General features: G+C 45.4%; 1 protein-coding gene across 2 annotated transcripts in view; it reads left to right on the forward strand.

Annotated features, from left to right (window-relative positions):
- Positions 1-328: 328 nt before the first annotated feature.
- BTG4 (BTG anti-proliferation factor 4) overlaps positions 329-27,407 on the forward strand; it is a 93,230-nt gene continuing 66,151 nt past the window's right edge. For both annotated transcript variants that reach the window (XM_056543788.1, XM_056543789.1), the window contains exon 1: positions 329-852. The gene's annotated coding sequence lies outside the window, so the exon portion shown is untranslated. The remainder of the gene's footprint in view (positions 853-27,407) is intronic.

A 27,407-nucleotide genomic window follows, 5' to 3' on the forward strand; every position in this document is an offset into this window, starting at 1 on the left:
AAAAAAGGTTTTCACCGGAGTACCCTTTTAAGTGGTAATAACTTTGGAATGCTCTTACTTAGCGACGCAATTCTGAGAATATTTTTTCGTGACATACTGTACTTTATATTTGTGGTAATTTTTTGTTGATTCATGGAGCACTTTTGTGAAAAAAAATTTCTGGTGTTTTTTTTTATTTATTATTATGTGGTAAAAAGTTATGTTATTTTTATTCTGTAGGCCGGTACAATTATGATGATACCCAATTTATATAGTTTTTATGTTCTTTTTCCTTTTCACAGCAAAATCTTTTTTTCTCTTTTTTTGTGTTGCCATGTTCTGACAGCCATAACTTTTTTATTTTTTGTCCACCACCATTGTGTGAGGGCTTTTCTTTTGCGGCACGAGCTGTACTTTATATGGTACAATTTTTGCAATACATGCTACGTTTCGATCTTTTTTTTATTCCAGATTTTGGATAAAAATTTGCGATTCTTGCAGCGTTCACCATACCGGATAAATAACATTATTCACTTTTTGAACGTGGCAATGCCTAGAATGTATAGGTTTTGGGTTTTTTCTTGGTGATAATATAGGACTTTATTGGGAAAAAGTAATTTTTTTTTTCACTTTATTTATTGATAAACTTTTTATTTTTAAACTTTTCCGTTATACTGTACTATGCTTTCAGTATTGGTGCGTTCACACTGAGGATTTCCAGAGGAATCACCGGCCAAGGCGGGACATCGCTAAGGCCGGTGATAGGCTGAAGCTCCGTGTGGCGTGCCGGGCTAACAGGAAGTAAGAAGAATACAGCCTGGGGACCGAACACCTGTATCGGAGTATACCGGAGCTCCGGGGGCTCGTTGGCAGGTAAGAGAAAGTGTGTTTTCTTTTATTTTGCAGCCCAGGCGGGGTAAAAGGAAAAAAGTGTGCGCCGGAGTACTACTTTAAGGACGTTTTTTGCAATTCTGACCACTGTCACTTTAAACATTAATAACTCTGGAATGCTTTTACTTATCATTCTGATTCCAAGAATGTTTTTTCGTGACATATACTACTTTAACATAGTGGTAAAATTTTATGGTAACTTGCATCCTTTCTTGGTGAAAAATCCCAAAATTTGATGAAAAAAAGAACATTTTGCATTTTTCTAATGAAGCTTTCTGCTTGTAAGGAAAATGGATATTCCAAATACATTTTTTGGGGTTCACATATACAATATGTCTACTTTATGTTTGCATCATAAAATTTATGAGTTTTTACTTTTGGAAGACACCAGAGGGCTTTAAAGTTCAGCAGCAATTTTCCAATTTTTCACAAAATTTTCAAACTCGATATTTTTCAGGGACCAGTTCAGTTTTAAAGTGGATTTGAAGGGTCTTCATATTAGAAATACCCCACAAATGACCCCATTATAAAAACTGCACCCCCCAAAGTATTTAAAATGACATTCAGACAGTGTTTTAACCCTTTAGGTGTTTCACAGGAATTTCTTCATTTTTTACACTTGCATGTTCTTGTAGACCCAGTTTTTGAATTTTTGCAAGTGGTAAAAGGAGAAACATTTTACTTGTATTTGTAGCCCAATTTCTCTCGAGTAAGCACATACCTCATATGTCTATGTAAAGTGTTCAGCGGGCGCAGTAGAGGCCTCAGAAGGGAAGGAGCGACAAGGGGATTTTGGGGAGAACATTTTTCTGAAATGGTTTTTGGGGGGGCATGTCACCTTTAGGAAGCCCCTAGGGTGTCAAAACAGCAAAAAAAAAACACATGGCATACCATTTTGGAAACTAGACCCCTCGGGGAATGTAACATGGGATAAAGTGAGCCTTAATACCCCACAGGTGTTTCATGACTTTTGCAAATGTAAAAAAATAATAATAATTTTACCTAAAATGCTTGGTTTCCCAAAAATTTTACATGTTTACAAAGGGTTAAAGAAGAAAATACCCCCCAAAATTTGAAGCCCAATTTCTCCCGATTCTGAAAACACCCCATATGGGGGTGAAAAGAGCTCTGCTGGCGCACTACAGGTCTCAGAAGGGAAGGAGTCACATTTGGCTTTTTGGAAGCAAATTTTGCTCTGGGGGCATGACTCATTTAGGAAGCCCCTATGGTTCCAGGACAGTAAAAAAAAAAACACATGGCATACCATTTTGGAAATTAGACCCCTTGGGGAATGTAACAAGGGGTAAAGTGAACCTTAATACCCCACAGGGGTTTCACGACTTTGGCATATGTAAAAAAAATAATAATAATTTTTACCTAAAATGCTTGGTTTCCCAAAAATTTTACATTTTTACAAAGGGTTAAAGCAGAAAATACCCCCCAAAATTTGAAGCCCAATTTCTCCCGATTCAGAAAACACCACATATGGGGGTGAAAAGTGCTCTGCTGGCGCACTACAGGTCTCAGAAGAGAAGGAGTCACATTTGGCTTTTTGGAAGCAAATTTTGCTCTGGGGGCATGCCGCATATAGGAAGCCCCTATGGTGCCAGGACAGCAAAAAAAAAAAAAAAAAAAACCCACATGGCATACCATTTTGGAAACTAGACCCCTTGGGGAATGTAACAAGGGGTAAAGTGAACCTTAATACCCCACAGGGGTTTCACGACTTTTACATATGTAAAAAAAAAAAAGAATTACCTAAAATGCTTGGTTTCCCAAAAATGTCACATTTTTACAAAGGGTTAAAGCAGAAAATACCCCCCAAAATTTTAAGCCCAATTTCTCCCGATTCAGAAAACACCCCATATGGGGGTGAAAAGTGCTCTTCCGGCACACTACAGGTCTCAGAAGAGGAGTAGTCACATTTGGCTTTTTGGAAGCAAATTTTGCTCTGGGGGCATGCCGCATTTAGGAAGCCCCTATGGTGCCAGGACAGCAAAAAAAAAAACACATGGCATACCATTTTGGAAACTAGACCCCTTGGGGAATGTAACAAGGGCAAGGGGTAAAGTGAACCTTAATAGCCCATAGGGGTTTCACGACTTTGGCATATGTAAAAAAAATTATAATAATTTTTACCTAAAATGCTTGGTTTCCCAAAAATTTCAAATTTTTGCAAAGGGTTAAAGCAGAAAATACCCCCCAAAATTTGAAGCCCAATTTCTCCCGATTCAGAAAACACCCCATATGGGGGTGAAAAGTGCTCTTCCGGCGCACTACAGGTCTCAGAAGAGGAGTAGTCACATTTGGCTTTTTTGAAGCAAATTTTGCTCTGGGGGCATGCCACATTTAGAAAGCCCCTATGGTGCCAGGACAGCAAAAAAAAAAAAAAAAACATGGCATACCATTTTGGAAACTAGACCCCTTGAGGAACGTAACAAGGGGTGAATTGAACCTTAATGCCCCACAGGGGTTTCACGACTTTGGAATATGTAAAAAAAAAAAATAAATGTTTACCTAAAATGCTTGGTTTCCCAAAAATTTTTCATTTTTACAAAGGGTTAAAGCAGAAAATACCTTCCAAAATTTGAAGCCCAATTTCTCCCGATTCAGAAAACACCCCATATGGGGGTGAAAAGTGCTCTGCTGGCGCACTACATGTCTCAGAAGAGAAGGAGTCACATTTGGCTTTTTGGAAGCAAATTTTGCTCTGGGGGCATGCCGCATTTAGGAAGCCCCTATGGTGCCAGGAGAGCAAAAAAAAAAACACATGGCATACCATTTTGGAAACTAGACCCCTTGAGGAACGTAACAAGGGGTAAAGTGAACCTTAAAACCCTACAGGTGTTTCACGACTTTTGTATATGTAAAACAAAAAAATTTACCTAAAATGCTTGGTTTCGCAAAAATTTGAAATTTTTACAAAGGGTTAAAGCAGAAAATACCCCACAAAATTTGAAGCCTAATTTCTCCCGATTCAGAAAACACCCCATATGGGGGTGAAAAGTGCTCTGCTGGCGCACTACAGGTCTCAGAAGAGAAGTAGTCACATTTGGCTTTTTGGAAGCAAATTTTGCTCTGGGGGCATGCCACATTTAGGAAGCCCCTATGGTGCCAGGACAGCAAAAAAAAAAAAACACATGGCATACCATTTTGGAAACTAGACCCCTTGGGGAATGTAACAAGGGCAAGGGGTAAAGTGAACCTTAATAGCCCATAGGGGTTTCACGACTTTGGCATATGTAAAAAAATTATAATAATTTTTCCCTAAAATGCTTGGTTTCCCAAAAATTTCAAATTTTTGCAAAGGGTTAAAGCAGAAAATACCCCCCAAAATTTTAAGCCCAATTTCTCCCGATTCAGAAAACACCCCATATGGGGGTGAAAAGTGCTCTTCCGGCGCACTACAGGTCTCAGAAGAGGAGTAGTCACATTTGGCTTTTTTGAAGCAAATTTTGCTCTGGGGGCATGCCACATTTAGAAAGTGTTACGATTCGGCTTACAGGTAGTGGATCCTCTGTGTCAGCGAGGGATTGGCGTGGACCGTGCTAGTGGACCGGTTCTAAGAGGCTACTGGTGTTCACCAGAGCCCGCCGCAAAGCGGGATGGTCTTGCTGCGGCAGTAGCAACCAGGTCGTATCCACTAGCAACGGCTCAACCTCGCTGACTGCTGAGAAGGCGTGGGACAGAAGGACTAGGCAGAGGCAAGGTCAGACGTAGCAGAAGGTCGGGGCAGGCGGCAAGGTTCGTAGTCAAGATGGATAGCAGAAGTTCAGGTAACACAGGCTTTGGACACACTAAACGCTTTCACTGGCACAAGGCAACAAGATCCGGCAAGGGAGTGCAGGGGCAGTGAGCAGATATAGTCTGGGAGCAGATGGAAGCCAATTAAGCTAATTGGGCCAGGCACCAATCATTGGTGCACTGGCCCTTTAAGTCTCAGAGAGCTGGCGCGCCCGCGTCCTAGAGAGCGGAGCCGCGCGCACCAGCACATGACAGCAGGGGACCGGGATGGGTAAGTGACATGGGATGCGATTCGCGAGCGGGCGCGTCCCGCTGTGCGAATCGCATCCCCGACGGCCATGTCAGAGCAGCGCTCCCGGTCAGCGGGACCGACCGGGGCGCTGCAGGGAGAGAGACGCCGTGAGCGCTCCGGGGAGGAGCGGGGACCCGGAGCGCTCGGCGTAACAGTACCCCCCCCTTAGGTCTCCCCCTTTCTTTGTGCGGTAACTGCTTCCCAAGGGATGAGGACACCGGGAATGATTGGAGGGTTTCCTCAAAGGCAGGGAGTACAGCAGGAGTGGGAATGGGGAGGGAGGGCAGAGGGTGAAGCTTGGCACGGGGCAGGGTGACACAAGGACGGGGGCCATGAGGAGGCACAGAGGCTTGCCTGACGGGACTGGGAGGGGGGGAGAGGCACTTCCTATGTCAGGCAGAGTCCCAGTTCTTGATCTCCCCGGTGGTCCAGTCAACGGTGGGAGAATGAAGCCGGAGCCATGGCAGACCGAGGAGGACCTCAGAGGTACAGTTGGGAAGGACGAATAACTCAATCCTTTCGTGGTGGGGTCCAATGCACATTAAGAGGGGTTTTGTGCGGTAACGCACGGTGCAATCCAATCTGACTCCGTTGACCGCGGAAATGTAGAGCGGCTTGACGAGACGGGTCACCGGGATGCAGAATTTATTCACCAAGGACTCCAAAATAAAATTCCCAGAGGCACCAGAGTCCAAGCAGGCCACGGCTGAGAGGGAGGAGTTGGCTGAAGGAGAAATCCGCACGGGCACCGTGAGACGTGGAGAAGCAGACTTAGAACCAAGAGACGCCACACCCACGTGAGCTGGGTGCATGCGTGCGTTTCCCAGACGTGGAGGACGAATAGGGCAATCCACCAAGAAATGCTCGGTACTGGCAGAGTACAGACAAAGATTTTCTTCCCTACGGCGATTCCTCTCTTCCTGGGTCAAGCGAGACCGATCCACTTGCATGGCCTCCTCGGCGGGAGGCCCAGGCGTAGATTGCAACGGATACTGTGGGAGAGGTGCCCAGAGATCTAAGTCTTTTTCCTGGCGGAGCTCTTGATATCTCTCAGAAAAACGCATGTCAATGCGGGTGGCCAAATGGATAAGTTCTTGCAGGTTGGCAGGAATCTCTCGTGCGGCCAGCACATCCTTGATGCGACTGGATAGGCCTTTTTTAAAGGTCGCGCAGAGAGCCTCGTTATTCCATGATAATTCGGAAGCAAGAGTACGAAATTGGATGGCGTACTCGCCCACTGAAGAATTACCCTGGACCAGGTTCAGCAGGGCAGTCTCGGCAGAAGAAGCTCGGGCTGGTTCCTCGAAGACACTCCGGACTTCAGCGAAGAAGGACTGGACTGTGGCTGTGGCAGGATCATTGCGGTCCCAGAGCGGTGTGGCCCAAGACAAGGCCTTTCCTGAAAGAAGGCTCACTACGAACGCCACCTTAGACCGTTCTGTAGGAAACAAGTCCGACAACATCTCCATATGCAGGGAACATTGAGACAAAAATCCACGGCAGAGTCTAGAGTCCCCATCAAATTTGCCCGGCAGGGACAAGCGGAGGCTAGGAGCGGCCACTCGCTGCGGAGGAGGTGCAGGAGCTGGCGGAGGAGATGGTTGCTGCTGTAGCAGAGGCAGAAGTTGCTGTAACATGGCGGTCAACTGCGACAGCTGCTGTCCTTGTTGGGCAATCTGCTGCGATTGCTGAGCGACCACCGTGGGAAGGTCAGCGAGACTTGGCAGCGGCACCTCAGCGGGATCCATGGCCGGATCTACTGTCACGATTCGGCTTACAGGTAGTGGATCCTCTGTGTCAGCGAGGGATTGGCGTGGACCGTGCTAGTGGACCGGTTCTAAGAGGCTACTGGTGTTCACCAGAGCCCGCCGCAAAGCGGGATGGTCTTGCTGCGGCAGTAGCAACCAGGTCGTATCCACTAGCAACGGCTCAACCTCGCTGACTGCTGAGAAGGTGTGGGACAGAAGGACTAGGCAGAGGCAAGGTCAGACGTAGCAGAAGGTCGGGGCAGGCGGCAAGGTTCGAAGTCAAGATGGATAGCAGAAGTTCAGGTAACACAGGCTTTGGACACACTAAACGCTTTCACTGGCACAAGGCAACAAGATCCGGCAAGGGAGTGCAGGGGCAGTGAGCAGATATAGTCTGGGAGCAGATGGAAGCCAATTAAGCTAATTGGGCCAGGCACCAATCATTGGTGCACTGGCCCTTTAAGTCTCAGAGAGCTGGCGCGCGCGCGCCCTAGAGAGCGGAGCCGCGCACGCCAGCACATGACAGCAGGGGACCGGGACGGGTAAGTGACATGGGATGCGATTCGCGAGCGGGCGCGTCCCGCTGTGCGAATCGCATCCCCGACGGCCATGTCAGAGCAGCGCTCCCGGTCAGCGGGACCGACCGGGGCGCTGCAGGGAGAGAGACGCCGTGAGCGCTCCGGGGAGGAGCGGGGACCCGGAGCGCTCGGCGTAACAGAAAGCCCCTATGGTGCCAGGACAGCAAAAAAAAAAAAAAAACACATGGCATACCATTTTGGAAACTAGACCCCTTGAGGAACGTAACAAGGGGTAAATTGAACCTTAATGCCCCACAGGGGTTTCACGACTTTGGAATATGTAAAAGAAAAAAAAATGTTTACCTAAAATGCTTGGTTTCCCAAAAATTTTACATTTTACAAAGGGTTAAAGCAGAAAATACCTTCCAAAATTTGAAGCCCAATTTCTCCCGATTCAGAAAACACCCCATATGGGGGTGAAAAGTGCTCTGCTGGCGCACTACATCTCTCAGAAGAGAAGGAGTCACATTTGGCTTTTTGGAAGCAAATTTTGCTCTGGGGGCATGCCGCATTTAGGAAGCCCCTATGGTGCCAGGACAGCAAAAAAAAAACCAAAAAAACACATAGCATACCATTTTGGAAACTAGACCCCTTGGGGAATGTAACAAGGGGTAAAGTGAACCTTAATACCCCACAGGGGTTTCATGACTTTTACATATGTTTAAAAAAAAAAAAAATACCTAAAATGTTTGGTTTCCCAAAAATTTAAATTTTTTGCAAAGGGTTAAAGCAGAAAATACCCCACAAAATTTGAAGCCCAATTTCTCCCGATTCAGAAAACACCCCATATGGGGGTGAAAAGTGCACTGCTGGCGCACTACAGGTCTCAGAAGAGGAGTAGTCACATTTGGCTTTTTGGAAGCAAATTTTGCTCTGGGGGCATGCCGCATTTAGGAAGCCCCTATGGTGCCAGGACAGCAAAAAAAAACACATTGCATACCATTTTGGAAACTAGACCCCTTGAGGAACGTAACAAGGGGTAAAGTGAACCTTAAAACCCTACAGGTGTTTCACGACTTTTGTATATGTAAAACAAAAAAATGTACCTAAAATGCTTGGTTTCCCAAAAATTTGAAATTTTTACAAAGGGTTAAAGCAGAAAATACCCCACAAAATTTGAAGCCTAATTTCTCCCGATTCAGAAAACACCCCATATGGGGGTGAAAAGTGCTCTGCTGGCGCACTACAGGTCTCAGAAGAGGAGTAGTCACATTTGGCTTTTTGGAAGCAAATTTTGCTCTGGGGGCATGCCGCATTTAGGAAGCCCCTATGGTGCCAGGACAGCAAAAAAAAACACATGGCATACCATTTTGGAAACTAGACCCCACGGGGAACGTAACAGTGTTACAGTGAGTACTTACACCTCACAGGTTTTTTGAACAGTGGGCCGTAAAAGTGAAAAATTAGATTTTTTTGCACTATATTGATAGTGTTACCCCAAATGTTTCATTTTCACATTGGGTAATAGGGCAAAAGGCCCCCAAAATTTGTAGAACAACTTTGTCTGAGAAAAAAAATATACCCCATATGTGGATGTAAATTGCTCTGTGGACGCACTACAATGCTCAGAATAGAAGGAGTGAAATTTTGTTGAAATTGAAGTCTGGGGTCATGTGCATTTATAAAGCCCCCATTGTGCAATAACAGCCAAAGAAAAACCCATATGTGACACCATTTTAGAAACTACACCCCTCAATGAACGTAACAAGGGGTACAGTGGGAAATAACACCTCACAGGTTTTTTGAAAAATGGGAAATTGAAAATTTACACTAATGCTGGGGTTACCCAATTTTTAACATTTTCACAAAGGGTAATATGAGATATTGGGTTACAAATTTTGGAGGGCTTTTTCCCCTGACTATGAAAATACATCCACATATGGGGTAACGTGCTGGGCGGGCGCACAACAAGGCTCAGAAGTCATAGAGGTCAGTGTGTATTTGTGGCCTGTGGCATATCAGTAGCTGACGGTTACATACATTCCGAGGAAAATACAAAAATGATACACCCACAGGTGACACCATTGCAGAAAGTACCCACCCTGAGGAATGGGTATAGGGGTAAAGAGGACATTTTTAACGCACAGGTGTTTCCTAAATTTATTTTCCAGGAATGGATGAAGGGTAGCTTTTGAAAATTGCAATTTTCAACCTATGCTCTGCTTCATCTTTCTGGGAACAACTAACATGTGACTCCGAATTGTCGCCTGGAAATACGACAGAGCTCAGCGAGAACTCTTCGAATTTAAGGCGGATGTTTGTTACGGACCTAACAGTTACATACATTCAGAGGAAAATACAAGAAAGGAACACCCACATGTGAACCTATTACAAACAGTACACCCCCTAGGGAAGGTGTATAGGGTGAAGTGAAGATTTGGAACAGATGGGTGTTCCCTTCATTTATTTTCCAGGAATGGATGAAGTGTACTATGGGGGGAAGAAAATTGCAATTTTACTGATATGCCAATTATTTTCCCAGAATGATGACCCAGAGTACAGCCAAAAGTAAAAATGATGCCTGCCCCAAACCCTATACTCTGAATCATCATTCTGGGAAGGGGATGTGTGGGGCCTTCCCTATTCTGTTACCTCAAATGTGCAACCCGCTCAGGTGGGGAGAGAGAGCGTTGCGCATTTGAGGCAACTGCAAACCTCCAATGCTGTTGACTCTGTGTCCCATGACCCATTTTTTAGGGGGAAGAAAAAAAAAGATATTGGGGGTATTGGGAAAATTTTTTTTTTATTTTTTGGGGGGGGGGGGGGGGGGGGGGTAGGGTATTTTGGTATAAAATTTGGAAGTCAATGTACCCTGGACTGGTACATTGGAGCCGAATTCGGGGGAATGAAAATTAGGGCAAAGGATGGAAAATGTAGTACTCCATGGAAGTGTGATACTCCCTGAAGCAGCCTACGCAGAGGCCCGGATGATCGGGGCAAGTGTCACATTGGTACGTGGTGTCCCTCCGTCTCCCCTTCCTGTGACACACTCTGCATTTCTTCTGGGTTTGTCCCGACCTTCTAGTGTTGGGGATCACACCTGGAAAGTGTTGGCCCGGGATGACCCGGGGACCTAAAGTTCCAGAGGTGCTCTGACCCGCTCCTTGGCGGTCACCAAAGATGAGGCCCTTAGAACTACCTCTTGGAACTGCAGGTATGTCCCTGTGTTGCTAGCATACTTGTACAGTATAAAAGAGTTGTACATGGCAACCTGTACCATGTAGACCGCAACCTTTTTATACCATACACATGTTTTCCGCATGGCTTGAGGACTTGATCAGAAAGATCAACTCCCCCCATATACCGATTGTAGTCCAGAATACAATAGGGCTTGAGGACCGGTCCCGCGGTACCTCGCACAGGGACAGGGGTGCTGCCGTTCCCATGAATAGTGGTGAGCATAAGGACATCCCTCTTGTCCTTATACCGGACCAACAACAGGTTCTCATGGGAAAAGGAACGGGACTCACCCCGGGGGATAGGAGCATGTAGGGGATGGGGCGGAAGGCCTCTTTGATTCTTCCGGACTGTCCCACAAGCGACTGTGGTTCTGGCGGCGAGGGATGTGAAAAGAGGGATACTAGTATAAAAGTTATCCACGTAAAGGTGGTAACCTTTATCTAGCAATGGGGGCAAAAGGCCCCAAACGATTTTCTCGCTAACACCCAGAGTGGGGGGACATTCTGGGGGTTCAAAACGGGAATCTCGTCCCTCATACACTATAAACTTGTAAGTGTACCCGGAGGTACTTTCACAAAGTTTATACATCTTCACGCCATACCGCGCTTGCTTGGTAGGGATGTATTGCCGGAAGCTGAGTCTCCCCTTAAAGCTGATGAGAGACTCATCAATAGAGACCTCACGCCCCGGGACATAGGCCTCCCAAAATCTGCCCCCGAAGTGATTGATGACCGGCCTGATTTTATACAGGCGGTCATACGCAGGATCAGTTTGGGGGGGACATGCCGCATTATCAGCATAATGCAAACATCTCCGAATGGCCTAGAACCAGGGACATGTCATGGCCATACTGTAGAGGGGTGTCTGGTAAAGGACGTCCCCACTCCAGTATTGCCTGACACTGGGTTTTTTAACTAGACCCATATGCAGCACGAGGCCCCAAAAGGTCCTCATTTCGGCTGCATCGACTGGAGTCCAGCCGCCGGGTCTAGCTAAAAATTAGCCCGGGTTAGCGGCGACGAACTGTTGGGCATACAGTTTCGTCTGTATAACCATCAAATTAACAAAGTCGTCACTGAAAAAATGACCGAAAAAGTCAATTTCAGTGAACCCGGCGATGTTAATTTTGATTCCTGAGTCGCCAACAAACTCAGGAATCATGGGCTCGTGGTCCGCTGGCTGAGTCCAGACAAGTTCGCCGGTACGATGTACCAGTTAACGTGGCTGGGGGGCTTCACTAGTATGAGTGCCAGGGGGACTCATGCTAGCATGGGGCACAGGGTCAAGGGCAGAGGAGGTTTGCGGCACCGCACGGTGGCGAGTTCGCCGCCTTGGTGGCTCATCATCTGAACTAGATGATGAGGAGGACGATGAAATAAGGAAGGTGGGGTCTTCATCGTCCTCTAGATGCTTTCAGAGTCGGAGGCAAGTATGGCATATGCCTCCTCCGCCGAAAACACTCTGCGGGCCATTTCCCTACTCTAATGGGGATACGGGTGTGTGTGTGTGTGTGTGGGGGGAAAAACTTTATTTGTGTATGTGCTGCGTGTGGTGTGGTGCGATACTACCTCCCTAACCCGCCCTAACCTAACTAAACTAACCCGCCCTAACAGAAAAAAATAAAAAGGGGACTTAAAAAAAAAAAAAAGGGGACTTCTAGCGCAAAAAAGCCCTGCGCCAAAAAAAAGCGTTTATCTAATCAGTGGTGTGCGCAATGATTAGCGCATGTGGCGGCAGGGGGCGCAGAAGTCAGTGGGGGTCCGGCCACTGAGCCCAGAACAGTGGCTGGTGGCTTTTTCACAGACCCCCACACAAAAAACCCGAAAAATAAAATGAAAAAAACGCTTAACCCCGAAAAAATGCACCCACCTGAACCCCCCAAAAAAAGCTGATTAGTGATAAATCACTGACAGGGGTGGGACAGGCTGCACACACAGGTATGGTCCGTCCACACAGTACACGCCTGCTACTGGTGTCACGGACCACCTATGGGTGCAAAAAAAAAAAAAAAACGCGTTAACCGAGAAAAGTGCCTTTACCACAAATAAAAAACGCTGATCAGTGATAAATCAGTGACAGCAGTGAGGCACGCCGCACACACAGGTACGGTCCGGCCACACAGTACACGCCTGCTACTGGTGGCACGGACCACCTATGGGTGCAAAAAAGCTCTAGAAAACCCCCAAAAAAGCGCCGTTACCACAAAAAAAAAAATGCTGATCATTACTACGGGACTGATCAGCGACGGGTGGGCTTTAACAAATGGTGGCGGACCGCTCTTTTATAACTAAGAGGGTCCGCACACACGCTTAGGGAAAAAAAAAAAGATCTGCTGGTGGCAGACTGCATCGACCCAGCAGGGCCGGGGTCACACAGCTAAAGGTGCTACGGACCCACGGACACCCACTGAGGTACGCTGGAAAAAAAAAACACTTTTTTTTTAACCCTAACCTGTCCCTACCTAATCTAAAGCTAACCCTGGGGGATTTCTGTTCCAAGGGGCCACAGAAAGGGGGCAAGGGGCACTTTTTTTTTAACTGAAGGGATGGTGGGCAGCACTGGGCTCCGTCCTGCTCACCAGATTTCGGTGGAATGGCGAGCAGAACGGAGCAACATGCTCCTAGCCCCCACCATCCCTTCCCATTACTATGTGATTGGTGGTGGTCACTTTGGCCACCCAATCCCACTGTAGTGAGGGCTGTGGCAACAATGCCAGCCCCCAGTACAGTACTGATGATGATTGGTGGTGTATATTACACCACCATTCATCATCTATATCCGGGTCACAGGGTCACACGTGACCCTGATGACCCGGAACCGCTGCAGAACGCCGGTAAGTAGTACCCTGCGCCCTGCAGCGATTGCCGGTATAGGAGGTCCTCCGGACCTCCTCCGGCATACTGCCAGGATGTCTGCTGAATGAAATCCTGGCGAGCGGTGGGGAACGGAATCGCAGCACATCGCTCGTCTGAATTGACGAGCGATGCGCTGCGATCTCCGACATGGGGGGGTCATCATGACCCCCCTGGGCGATATGCCTCGATGCCTGCTGAACGATTTCAGCAGGCATCGGGCACCGGCTCCCCTCCAGCTAGCGGCGGGGGCCGGGATTTGACAGGACGTACTCAAACGTCCTGAGTCCTTAAGGACTCGGAAACGGGGCCGTTTGAGTAGGTCCTGCGTCCTTAAGGGGTGAAAGTCAATTGAAAATGACTTTAAAAATTGGAGCAGAAAAAGCAAGCGGAATTACTCGAGTAAATTCCTCTTGAATTCCTCAGTGTGAACATACCCTTTACACTGACATTCCACCTATGCAATCCAGCCCATAGCCGGGTTCACACTGTCGAAAATGTGTGGAATGTCCTACCAGAAAACCTGCTTGTAAATGTGCTCATTAACAGCAAATGTCTCATAAATGGCAAAGCATTTGTGAGCGGAATCTGCAGAAATTCTGCCATGTGCACAGTTCGGCAGAATCCCATTGAAATCAATGGGACTGTGCTGCAGTGGAATGACCATATATTCCTGCGGAATACCACCTAAACAGCAAACATCAAAGGCACAACAGCACTATGAACATATAGTCAGCGGATAGGCGTGTGAGTGGTCATAATTGCCAGCTGTTTCTTTCTCCTATGGGGACTAAAAAATAGTGAATAAATGTGAATAAACCCCTTTCCTAATAAAAGCTGAAATCACCCCCTTTTTCCCATTTTTAAAATAAAATAATGTTAAAAAAAAAATAAAATAAACATGTGGTATCCTGACGTACGGAAATGTCTAAACTATTAAAGTATAATGTTTATAAAACTGCACGAAGAATGGTGTAAATGTAAGAATTGCTGATTTTTGGTCATGATACTCCCTATTGCCCGGGGGCCCTGTGAGTTGTCAGTCCACCCCTGGTATATATATACTGTACACTAGGGATCGACCGATTATCGGTATGGCCGATATTATCACGATAATCACGATTTTGGGCATTACCGGTATCGGCAATTACCTTGCCGATAAGCCGGGCGTCACTGCGCAGCGGCGTCTATGCAGCGTACTAGGCCAGAGCCTGCCCGGAGTGGAGAAGATGACCGCCGGAGAAGAAGGACAGCCCGGACCGGTTCACTCTTCCCCCGGAACGCCCCCGGACACTACAGGAAGGATGGATGGCCCGGACCACCCTGACAGGTAGGGGGAGAGAAGCGAGTAGCGGCGGCGGCCTATGGCCCCGCAAAAGCCACTGCAGATCATTGATTTAAAGCGCCCGCTTTAAATCAATGATCTGCAGCGGTGTCGCAGGGGGGTTAAATAGCCGATAACTTATACCGGAATATCGGTATAAGTTATCGGCTATCGGCCCTAACCTGCACCGATTATCGGTATCGGCACTAAAAAAACGATATCGGTCGATCCCTACTGTATACCAATGTTTTCCAACCAGGGTGCCTCCAGCTTTTTCAATACTACAACTCTCAGCATGCTGTGTGTGTTTATTAAGTGTTAATGGGAGTGCATGTGTGTGTGTGTATAAAGTGTTAATGAGAGTACATGTGTGTGTATAGAGTGTGTATAAAGTGTTAATGAGAGTGCATGTGTGTGTATAAAGTGTTAATGAGAGTACATGTGTGTGTATAAAGTGTTAATGAGAGAGCATGTGTGTGTATAAAGTGTTAATGAGAGAGCATGTGTGTGTATAAAGTGTTAATGAGAGTGCATGTGTGTATAATGATGGTATGTTCACACGTCAGAATTTCAACCAGAAATTCCACCATAATTTACTGCCCATCGACTTTAATGGGATTCTGCTGTCCCATTCAGACAGCTGAATTTCTGCGGAAATTCCACATTCAATATATAAGATCAATCTTTTTTTTCTTCAGAATTCCACAACGGAATCCCATTAAAGTCAATATGGCTTGAAATTCAGCAAAATTATGCACAAATTCCCCCAGAAGCTTTGCTGAACAGAATTTCTGCTGAATTGTAGAAATTCTGCTGTGGGAATGTAACATAAGGCTCCCATTATAAAGCATATTTCAAGCCCCGTGATCGGCAGTAATCAGACCCGGAGCTAACACGCTCAAGGGACTGATTATAAACGGGGTGCGGCGTGCAAGATCACGGGGGTCCCGCCGCTAGGATAGGGGGATAAGATGTCTAAGCGCCGGAGTACCCCTTTAACCCCTTAAGGACATAGGGCGTATCCATACGCCCCCGTTTCCAAGTCCTTAAGGACCGAGGGCGTATGGATACGCCCTGAGCATTTCCGGCCCCCGCGGCTTTCAGCAGGCATCCCGGCATATCGCCCAGGGGGGTCATTAAGTCCCCCCATGTCGGCGATTGCCGCAGATCGCTGGACAATTCAGTCCAGCGATCTGCGGCGGATTCCGGGTCAATTGGGTCTCCAGTGACCCGATGACCCGGAATTACTGGCTGATCGGGGCCGTCAGAGGTGGCCCCGAACAGCCAGAGCCAGCAGGGGTGAGGTGGCACTGGTGCCACCTCACGATCGCCCTGATTCGTTGGGATCGGGGCCCAAGGAGCGACGGCGGCGGCGAGGGACTGACCTGTGCGGCGGCATCGTGGAGCAGCAGCAGGAGGTGAGTGACAGCCTCCTGCTGTTGCTTAGCAACAGCTCCCAGCATGCAAAATGGGCATGCTGGGAGCTGTAGTTACCAAACTCGGTGTTTCACAACCTGTGTGTCTCCAGCTGTTGCAAAACTACAACTCCCAGCATGCACTGATAGACCGTACATGCTGGGAGTTGTAGTTTTGCAACAGCTGGATGTTTCCCCCCCAATGTGAACGTACAGGGTACACTCACTTGGGCGGAGGATTACAGTAAGTATCCGGCTGCAAGTTTGAGCTGCGGCAAATTTTCTGCCGCTGCTCAAACTGCCAGCGAGAAACTACTGTGAACCCCCGCCTGTGCGACTGTACCCTAAAAACACTACACTACACTAACACAAAATAAAATAAAAAGTGAAAAACACCACATATACACATACCTCTACACAGCCCCCCTCCCCTCCCCAATAAAAATGAAAAAATGTCTGGTACGCCACTGTTTCCAAAACGGAGCCTCCAGCGGTTGCAAAACTACAACTCCCAGCATGCACTGATAGACCGTACATGCTGGGAGTTGTAGTTTTGCAACAGCTGGATGTTCCTCCCCCCCCCCCCCCCAATGTGAATGTACAGGGTACACTCACATGGGCGGAGGATTACAGTAAGTATCCGGCTGCAAGTTTGAGCTGCAGCAAATTTTCTGCTGCAGCTCAAGCTGCCAGCGAGAAACTACTGTGAACCCCCGCCCGTGCGACTGTACCCTAAAAACACTACACTACACTAAAAAAAATAAAAATAAAAAGTAAAAAACACTACATATGCACATACCCCTACACAGCCCCCCTCCCCAATAAAAATGAAAAACGTCTGGTACGCCACTGTTTCCAGAACGGTTTCCCCGCAGCGGCAATACATCTCAATGGCAGAGCCGGAGATTGCCGAAGGCAGCGCTTCGGCTCTGCCATAGAGTTGTATTGAGTTGTATTGAGGACGCCCCCTTCCCGCGGGCTGTCGGGGCTCCGTACAGGAGATCGCAGGGGGCCCCAGCGGTGGGACCCCCCGCGATCTGCAACTTATCCCCTATCCTTAGGATAGGGGATAAGTTGCTCACCACTGGACTCCTTTAAGGTGAAAAAGGGCTCGGTCCTTAAGGGGTTAAGGACTAAGCCCTTTTTTGCATTTCTGACCACTGTCACTTTATGCATTAATAACTCTGGGATGCTTTTACAGATTATTCTGATTCTGAGTGTTTTTTCGTGACATATTCTACTTTAACATAGTGGTAAATTTCCATTGTTACTTGCATCCTCTCTTGGTGAAAAATCCCAAAATTTAATGGAAATTTAGCATTTTTCTAACTTTGAAACTCTCTGTCTCTAAGAAAAATGGACATACCAAATAAATCATATATTGATTCACATATACAATATGTCTACTTTATGTTTGCATCATAAAGTTGAAATGTTTTTACTTTTGGAAGACATCAGAAGGCTTCAAAGTTCAGCAGCAATTTTCCAATTTTTCAAAATCTGAATATTTCAGGGACCAGTTCAGTTTTTGGGTGCGTTCCCACAGGGCGTATACGCAGCGTATTTGACGCTGCGCAAATTTTACGGCAGCAGCAGGAAATACGCTGCGTATCCCTTGCTCACTATACACACAGGGCTTTCCGACGGCAGCCCTATGTGTGTAGTGAGTTTTGGAGGCGGGGCCGTGTGCCGGCATGTCTGTGACGCGCGGCCCCGCCTCCAAAACTCACTGCACACATAGGGCTGCCGCCGGAAAGCCCTGTGTGTATAGAGAGCGAGGAATACGCAGCGTATTTCCTGCTGCTGCCATAAATTTTGCGCAGCGTCAAATACGCTGCGTATACGCCCTGTGGGAACGTACCCTTTAAGTGGATTTGAGGGGTCTTCATATTAGAAATACCCCATAAATGACCCTATTATAAAAACTGCAGCCCCCAAAGTATTCAAAATGATATTCAGAAAGTGTGTTAACCCTTTAGGTGTTTCACAGGAATAGTAGCAAGGTGAAGGAGAAAATTCTAAATCTTAATTTTTTACACATCTTCTTGTAGACCCAGCTTAAGAACTTTTACAAGGGGTAAAAGGAGAAAAAGCACCCCCAAAATTTGTAACCCCATCTCTTCTGAGTATGGAAATACCCCATGTGTGGACATCAAGTTCACTGTTCACTGCGGGCGAACTACAATGCTCAGAAGAGAAGGAGTCACATTTGGGTTTTGGAATGCAAATTTTGCTGAAATGGTTTTCGGAGGGCATGTAGCATTTAGGAAGCCCCTATGGTGCCAGAACAGCAAAAAATAAACACATGGCATACTATTTTGGAAACTACACCCCTCAAGGAATGAAACAAGGGGTATGGTGAGCCTTAACACCCCACAGGTGCTTGACAAATTTCTGCTAAAGTTGGACGTGAAAATGAAAAATTAGATTTTTTTCACTAAACTGCTGGTGTTACCCCAAATTTTTCATTTTCACAAGGGATAATTGAAGAAAAACCCTCCCAAAATTTGTAACCTCATTTCTTTTGAGTATGGAAATACCCCATATGTGGATGTAAAGTGTTCTGTGGGCGAACTACAATGCTCAGAAGAGAAGGAGCGCCATTGAGATTTTGGTGAGAGAATTGGGTTGGAATAGAAGTTGGAGGCCATGTGCGTTTACAAAGCCCCCCCGTGGTGCCAGAACAGTGGACCCCCCACATGTGACCCCATTTTGGAAACTACACACCTCACAGAATTTAATAAGGGGTGCAGTATTTACACCCCACTGGCATTTGACAGATCTTTGGAACAGTGGGCTGTTGAAATGAAAATTACATTTTTCATTTTCACAGACCACTGTTTCAAAAATCTGTTAGACACCTGTGGGGTGTAAATGCTCACTGTACCCCTTATTACATGAGGGGTCTAGTTTCCAAAATGGGGTCACATGTGGGGGGGGGGGGTCCACTGTTCTGGCACTATGGGGGCTTTGTAAACCCACATGGCCTTCAATTTCGGACACATTCTCTTGCCAAAAGCCCAATGGCGCTCCTTCTATTCTGAGCATTGTAGTTCGCCCACAGAGCACTTAACATCCACATAAGGGGTATGTTATTACATACCCCATATGAAATGGGGCTAACAAATTTTGGGGGGCTTTTTTCTTATTCTCCCTTGTGAAAATGAAAAATGTAGGGTAACACCAGCATTTTACCACATGCAGCTTTAACAAAAATTTGTCAAACACCTGTGGGGTGTTAAGGCTCACTATACCCCGTTACATTCCGTGAGGGGTGTAGTTTCCAAAATGGGGTCACATCTGGGGATTTATTGTTTTGCGTTTATGTCAGAACCGCTGTAAAATCAGCCACCCCTGTGCAAATCACCAATTTAGACCCAAATGTACATGGCACGCTCTCCTGAGCCATGTTGTGCGCCCGCAGAGCACTTTACCCCCAAATATGGGGTAGTTCTGTACTCAGGAGAAATTGCGTTACAAATTTTGGGGGTCTTTTTTTTTTCCTTTTACCGCTTGTGAAAATTAAAAGTATGGGGCAACACCAGCATGTTAGTGTAAAAATATATTTTTTTTTGAAGTGCCCAAAATCCTGTCTCCTCTGTGTGTGTGCTGTTTATAGGAGACACCATAGAGGCTAGGCTCTACCCACTAGCTCAAGGGCAACTGAAAATTAGACATAATGAGGGGTATTTATCAATTTTGCCTGTTGACAGTTTCTTTTTACCCTTTATTTTTTCACTTTGGTTTTCGTGGACATGCACCAAATTTATCATTTGATGCAAGTTGTTAGTAATTTTGGCTCAAATGTTGAAATCAGCTGTTCACAGCGCCTTTTACACAGAACTTACCACCACAGAGTATTTTACCCTGTAGAACAGCCATTTCAGAGTCCCTCCTGCAGTATATCAGCAAGCGACATGAGTTATTTTCTTTTGTGGGGTTTATAGTCACCATGTGAAATGGATTTTATCTTTTTGTTACTTTAGTCCAGTGGTCTTCAACCTGCGTACCTCCAGATGTTGCAAAACTACAATTCCCAGCATGCCCGGACAGCCGTTGGCTGTCCGGGCATGCTGGGAGTTGTAGTTTTGCAACTTCTGGAGGTCCGCAGGTTGGAGACCACTGCTTTAGTGCTTACCTTTCCTTAACCTGTGTGGCCATGTCCAATGCTGGCTCAACGGAGGGTGAAGGTTCCTCAGAGACAACTATGTCGCAGGATAGTATTGAGCAGCCCTGGAGGCGTCGCTGCTTTCACAAAAAAGATTTTTTTAATGTATTTTGACGCCTTTACATTTTCTGACATTGCTAAGTGTGTTTTCTATGTGCACAATTTCATGGCGGGGATTTGCGCAAAAAAAAAAAACGGGATTTGCGCCAAAAATCGATTGGCGCAAATTATGAATTACTGACAAAAGTTAAAAATCACACACAGGACCGTGTGATTTTGAGAAAGTTCTAAAAATGACAGTGGAGAAGATGTGCCAAACTTTGGCGCAAAAAGACACTGTGCCAAAGTATTGCGCCAAAGTTACATTAAACAAGACACATAAATCCTTTGATAAATACCCCCCAAAGTCTTCTGGGGGGGGGGGGGGACTGGTAAAAAAAAATGCCATAGACAAGTTACATAATGTCCAGATAGAGTGCTACTTCTCATGTACACACGTGATAGCTTATCTTGAAATGTTACCTGAAACAAGTATGCTTAGAAGGACATTTGTGGATTGTAGTGAAGAAATATCTAAAGCAAATGTTCAAAATAAAACTTTATCATCAATATAAAGAAATATAATAATATGATATACATGTATATAAATAAGTAAATGTAGGCTGGCATATAAACCTCTATACAGACAGGTATCTTCTTGTGCTGGTGGTGGCTGCTGCTGAGATGGTGTTGCTTTTCTGTCCCCTTTACCTGGCTGTATAGTTAGTGATTGATCAGATTTCAAATCATCTAACTACACTGCCTGGTAACTGGGCTGTAGTCCATACAATGCCTCCACTGGTATAGTAACCCATAGGGAGATGGTAACCATTTTCATAGGTAAGAGGGAAATTCCAATAGCCCTTTGATAAGCATGTAAGACCATACAAGAAGCTGCAATTTTTTGTAGATTCCAAAAAAAATACAAAACAAGTCTATTTTGCAGCAATACTAGAAATCTATATACCCAGAAGATTATAGGGGGAGAGTTATCAAAATCTGTCTAGAGGAAAAGTTACTGAGTTGCCCATAGCAACCAGATTGCTTCTTTCCTTTTTAGCAAGGCCCCTGCAAAATAAAAGAAGCGATCTGATTGGCTGCTATGGGCAACTCAGCAACTTTTCCTCTGGACAGGTTTTGGTAAATCTCCCCCATATAGTTTCCAAAAAGCATGCAAACACATCAGAAATGCTTGTACTCCATCTTCTGGTTGTTTCTTAGTGTTAGGTTTTGATGGTAGTTTAGTTAGTGATTGTATCCTGTATTTACACACAATCAGCTAACTACACTGCCTAAAAGCCAAACACAGACTGAGGATCCACCCATGAAGTACACCTGAAAATAGAAAGCAGCCTATTAATAATAATGATAATAATAGTGTACTACACTAATAACACAGCCTTGTTGATGACAAGCAGTAAACAAATCTGTCTATTTGACAATAAGTCTATAAGGTCAACACAGAAGACCAGATTGCAGACGTCATCCCTAAATGCTATACTTACGAAAATAGGACACCTACCTTACATAAAAAGAGACTATGAAATGTTGAGGAACAGCAAGAAGCCATGGAAGCTTCTCCAAGGAAAGGCTTCTTCTTTGGAACAACCCTAAGTCTGTTGAAGTTTTTCTTTCTGTATACAAGCCGTATCCATGGATGTGTGTATGTCATATAAAAGAAGGCAGGTGTATAGTCACTGCCAAGCCACATGACAGACGGGGCGTGTTACCTATCTCAGAATGGGTTTCCATGGACAGCAGACCAAGAAAAACTAAAGTGCAATCGGAGCAAGTCACCATGACCTCTGCCAAATGACTTCTGTTTACTGCTCAGGAGGAACCTTCACTAATCTGTCACCAGTGTAACCTTCACTAATCTGTCATTACCGACAGGTAGTGCAGGAGACACTGGTGACAACGGTACTTACCTTGTCCATGTAATCTCTTCCGTTAGCTTCGCTCCGGGGACCCGGCTTGAGGCACGGGCAGAGCTTAGTGACGTCACCGCTGCTCTTCTCTCACAGCGAGACCCAGCAGAGAACAGCAGTGGTTTGCGGCATGGGCGGAGCTTAGTGATGTCACCACTACTGCTCCTGCTGGGTCCCGCTGTGAGAGAATAGCAGCGGTGACGTCAGTATACTCCGCTCGTGCCCCAAGCCGGGTGCCAGGAGCAAAGCTAACGTAAGAGATTACAGGAGATCCCCGCCACGTAACAGGACAAGGTAAGTACGGCTGTCACTAGTATCACCTGCACAACCTGTTGCTACCGACAGGTTAGTGCAGGTGACAGTGGTGACAGATTTCCTTTAAAGTGAAGATTCACATTTGGTTATGTTAAGAAATGGAGTTCAATATAGCCGGACCACAGTACTGTGTGCTGTACACATGTGAATATACCCTTATTCTGACCTGCCATATGTGGGTGGTATCTTTCCATATAAAAGCAGCAGTTGCTGGCAAACTACAACTTCTAGTATGTTCTGAGATCCTCTACAAGGATCCACAAACAATGGGGTCTTCCTAAATATTACCTGACATTGGGACAATTGAGGATGGTGCATGTAGGTATTAGGAATGTAGCCAACTTATGGACAGGATGGGCTCCCATGAAGGATCCCTCTGCACCCTGTGCAAAACCACTTTTTGGAGAAAGATAAAATATAAACCCCACACAAATAATGCAGCTAGGTATTAGAGATGAGCAGAGAGTTTCACCAGATTTTCCTATACATATATTTCAATCCTTTAACCCCTTAAGGACGCAGGACGTAAATGTACGTCCTGGTGAGGTGGTACTTAACGCACCAGGACGTACATTTACGTCCTAAGCATAACCGCGGGCATCGGAGCGATGCCCGTGTCATGCGCGGCTGATCCCGGCTGCTGATCGCAGCCAGGGACCCGCCGGCAATGGCCGACGCCCGCGATCTCGCGGGCGTCCGCCATTAACCCCTCAGGTGCCGGGATCAATACAGATCCCGGCATCTGCGGGAGTTCGCGATTAAAATGAACGATCGGATCGCCCGCAGCGCTGCTGCGGGGATCCGATCATTCATAACGCCGCACGGAGGTCCCCTCACCTTCCTCCGTGCGGCTCCCGGCGTCTCCTGCTCTGGTCTGTGATCGAGCAGACCAGAGCAGGAGATGACCGATAATACTGATCTGTTCTATGTCCTATACATAGAACAGATCAGTATTAGCAATCATGGTATTGCTATGAATAGTCCCCTATGGGGACTATTCAAGTGTAAAAAAAAATGTAAAAAAATGTAAAAGTAAAAGTAAAAAAAAAGTGAAAAATCCCCTCCCCCAATAAAAAAGTAAAACGTCCGTTTTTTCCTATTTTACCCCCAAAAAGCGTAAAAAACATTTTTTATAGACATATTTGGTATCCCCGCGTGCGTAAATGTCCGAACTATTAAAATAAAATGTTAATGATCCCGTACGGTGAACGGCGTGAACGAAAAAAAATTAAAAAAAGTCCAAAATTCCTACTTTTTTAATACATTTTATTAAAAAAAAAATTATAAAAAATGTATTAAAAGTTTTTTATATACAAATGTGGTATCAAAAAAAAGTACAGATCATGGCGCAAAAAATGAGCCCCCATACCGCCGCTTATACGGAAAAATAAAAAAGTTATAGGTCATCAAAATAAAGGGATTATAAACGTACTAATTTGGTTAAAAAATTTGTGATTTTTTTTAAGCGCAACAATAATATAAAAGTATATAATAATGGGTATCATTTTAATCGTATTGACCCTCAGAATAAAGAACACATGTCATTTTTACCAGAAATTGTACGGCGTGAAAACAAAACCTTCCAAAATTAGCAAAATTGCGTTTTTCGTTTTAATTTCCCCACAAAAATAGTGTTTTTTGGTTGCGCCATACATTTTATGATATAATGAGTGATGTCATTACAAAGGACAACTGGTCGCGCAAAAAACAAGCCTCATACTAGTCTGTGGATGAAAATATAAAAGAGTTATGATTTTTAGAAGGCGAGGAGGAAAAAATGAAAACGTAAAAATTAAATTGTCTGAGTCCTTAAGGCCAAAATGGGCTGAGTCCTTAAGGGGTTAAATCTCTAAATATTTCTAACAATTTTTTCTAAGGGAAGGTCTACAGAGGTGGATTTGTTGTGTATTTTCTACTTATTTATGTGGGAGTAACAAATATGTTTTTTACATAGTGTGCACAGACAACCACTTTCCTGTAGACATATGTAGAGCACATAATGATAAAAATACGAATGCAATCTTTCCGAAATTTTTCAGATGCATTTTTACAAAAGAAATATGCCTGAAAGAAAACTGTGAATTTAGCTTTAGGGTGCATTGACACACACCGGATCTGCTATGGATTTGCAGATCAACAGATGTAAAATCTGCACTTTTCTGATCCGCAACTGCAGATTTTACAAGGTAATTCCCATGTGTTTATGAATGGCACGTCAATAAAGCGATTGACTTGTAAAACCAACAACTGCAGATTTTACAACTGCGGATCCACTTCAAATCTGTAGCAGATCTGGTGAGTGTGGATGTACCCTACCACAGATTTCACATCCACATTGGCAAAAAATATTCATATATATAAAATCTGTGTTGTTTCAACATTTCCCTATTGGCTCAAAAACTGCAGTGGCAGTATTCCAAAAACTACCAGAAAAAAAAAAAGGTCATCCAAAAAAGGAAAAAGTGAGAATTAAAGAAAAATAAATAGATAACTAATACAGATAAAGCAAATCCTTACATATAAAAGTAAGAAAGATCTGCTGGGAGCTGTAAATCACTGTAGGTCAGTGTTTCCCAAGCAGGGAGCCTCTAGCTGTTGCAAAACTACAACTCCCAGCATGCCCGGACAGCCTTTGGCTGTCCGGGCATGCTGGGAGTTGTAGTTTTGCAACAGCTGGGGGCACCCTGCTTGGGAAACACTGGTCTATGTAGAGGAATGCGCTCAGAAATGCATTGCTGTCTATGGAGGCAATGCATTTTTGAACGGTCCTACAGATTCCATCAGTATTGCCAGCACCCGCTACTGATGGAATCTCTAGATGGAATATCTACGGGCTGAGATTCTGTGTGAATGAGCCCTAAGGCTAAGTATCCACTTGGTTTTTTTTCTGGCAGTTTTTGGTAATCTGCCACTGCAGTTTTTGAGCCAAAGTCAGAAGTGGATCCATAATGGAGGAGAAGTGTAAGTCTTTCCTTTATATGTCCTATTCCTTTTGAATACATTTCTGGCTTTGGCTCAAAAACTGCAGTGGCAGTATTCCAAAAACTGCCAGAAAAAAAAAAAGGTCATCCAAAAATAGGAAAAAGTGAGAATTAAAGAAAAATAAATAGATAACTAATATTGATAAAGCAAATTCCTTACATATAAAAGTAAGAAAGATCTGCTGGGAGCTGTAAATCACTGTCTATGTCAGTGTTTCCCAAGCAGGGAGCCTCTAGCTGTTGCAAAACTACAACTCCCAGCATGCCCGGACAGCCAAAGGCTGTCCGGGCATGCTGGGAGTTGTAGTTTTGCAACAGCTAGAGGCTCCCTGCTTGGGAAACACTGGTCTATGTAGAGGACAGGAGGTTTTTCGGGGTCCTGTACAGTACACGCAATGTCCTAAAAAAGTAACATGAAGTCGCCCTCACCTGGTGTCCAAAAGGAGCAGCTAACCCCTGTACAGGTAAAGTGTACAGAACATGTAATACCTCCCTGTACTGTAGGGGGTGCTACCAGACACCAGTCAGTGCATAAACTTCAGTAATATAGGTAAAGTGTACAGAACATGTAATACCTCCCTGTACTGTAGGGGGCGCTACCAGACACCAATCAGTGCATGCACTTCAGTAATATAGGTAAAGTGTACAGAACATGTAATACTTCCCTGTACTGTAGGGGGCGCTACCAGACATCAGTCAGTGCATACACTTCAGTAATATAGGTAAAGTGTACAGAACATGTAATACCTCTCTGTACTGTAGGGGGCGCTACCAGACACCAGTCAGTGCATACACTTCAGTAATATAGGTAAAGTGTACAGAACATGTAATACTTCCCTGTACTGTAGGGGGCGCTACCAGACATCAGTAAGTGCACACGCTTCAGTAATACAGGTGTTTTACCAGTGAATGCCCATTCTGATTGGTCAGATCTTCCAGCCATTGACACGTTTCACAGATCTGGATTATCTGTACATTGTATGTTGAGTCTGGTTTCAACTTCCAATGGTCCAGAAAAGACCATTGTATGTTGAAACTATAGTATGTTGAGGCCATTGTAAGTTGAGGGATCACTGTACCTGTATTTTCCATGTATTTCCATGTGCTCTTGTATACTTGCAATTGTTTTTACAGCTTATTTGTAGTGTATTTTTAAATATATTTTTATAAGGATGAAAACCAATAAAATATGGACAGAATACACATAAAAGTAGTTTAGGCCTATAACAATCACACATGTAAAATAAAAGGAACTGTGGGCTGTGCAGCATTTTCCTATGGAAGTTATTGGTGAAAACATTATGGACCACAGGAGATGCGGGTGTAAGGCCACAATACAGATGTTACAATATGGCTGCACTTTCCTAGCTGACCTGTTCCTGGGATAGGAGAGGTTGGTGGTGCCCATCGGGTACCTGTGTTGCTGAGCAACTGGCTGAACATATCTGGTCTTCAGTTTACACCACAGGGCAGAGATCTATTCGCCAGGGCAGTGTTACCCACTATGAGGCTCTCCAGCTGTTGCAAAACTATAACTCCCATCATGCCCTAACAGATGGGAATTGTAGTTATTCCACAGCTGTAGAGCCAAAGATCACTGTGCCCCCAGTATACTCACACAAATACACATCTTGCAGTGACAGGACGGTACCGCAGTGTGTGCACGGTGTCATCCTCTGATACTCACCTGTTGCGGCTGTGCGCTCCTCCCCATGTTACCTCAGAGGCCTCTTATCCTCCTCTCCCTGCTGTCCTCCTCTTATATAGGAGACACACGGGGCGGGGATGCAGGGACCCGGGGAGTAACGCGCCGCCGCTTCACCTCACTCAGGTGTCCGCGACTTTGAGCGGGAAGGAGCAGAGCTGCAGTGCGGGGGAAGAAGCGCCGGGCCCGGGCAGGGGACAGATCACTGTTAGATATCGGCCACTTACCTCACAGAGTGATATCTCAGTACATATACCAGCCACTTACC

The sequence above is a fragment of the Hyla sarda genome, chromosome 10 (genome assembly GCF_029499605.1).
Source record: "Hyla sarda isolate aHylSar1 chromosome 10, aHylSar1.hap1, whole genome shotgun sequence".
Classification (NCBI taxonomy): domain Eukaryota; kingdom Metazoa; phylum Chordata; class Amphibia; order Anura; family Hylidae; genus Hyla; species Hyla sarda.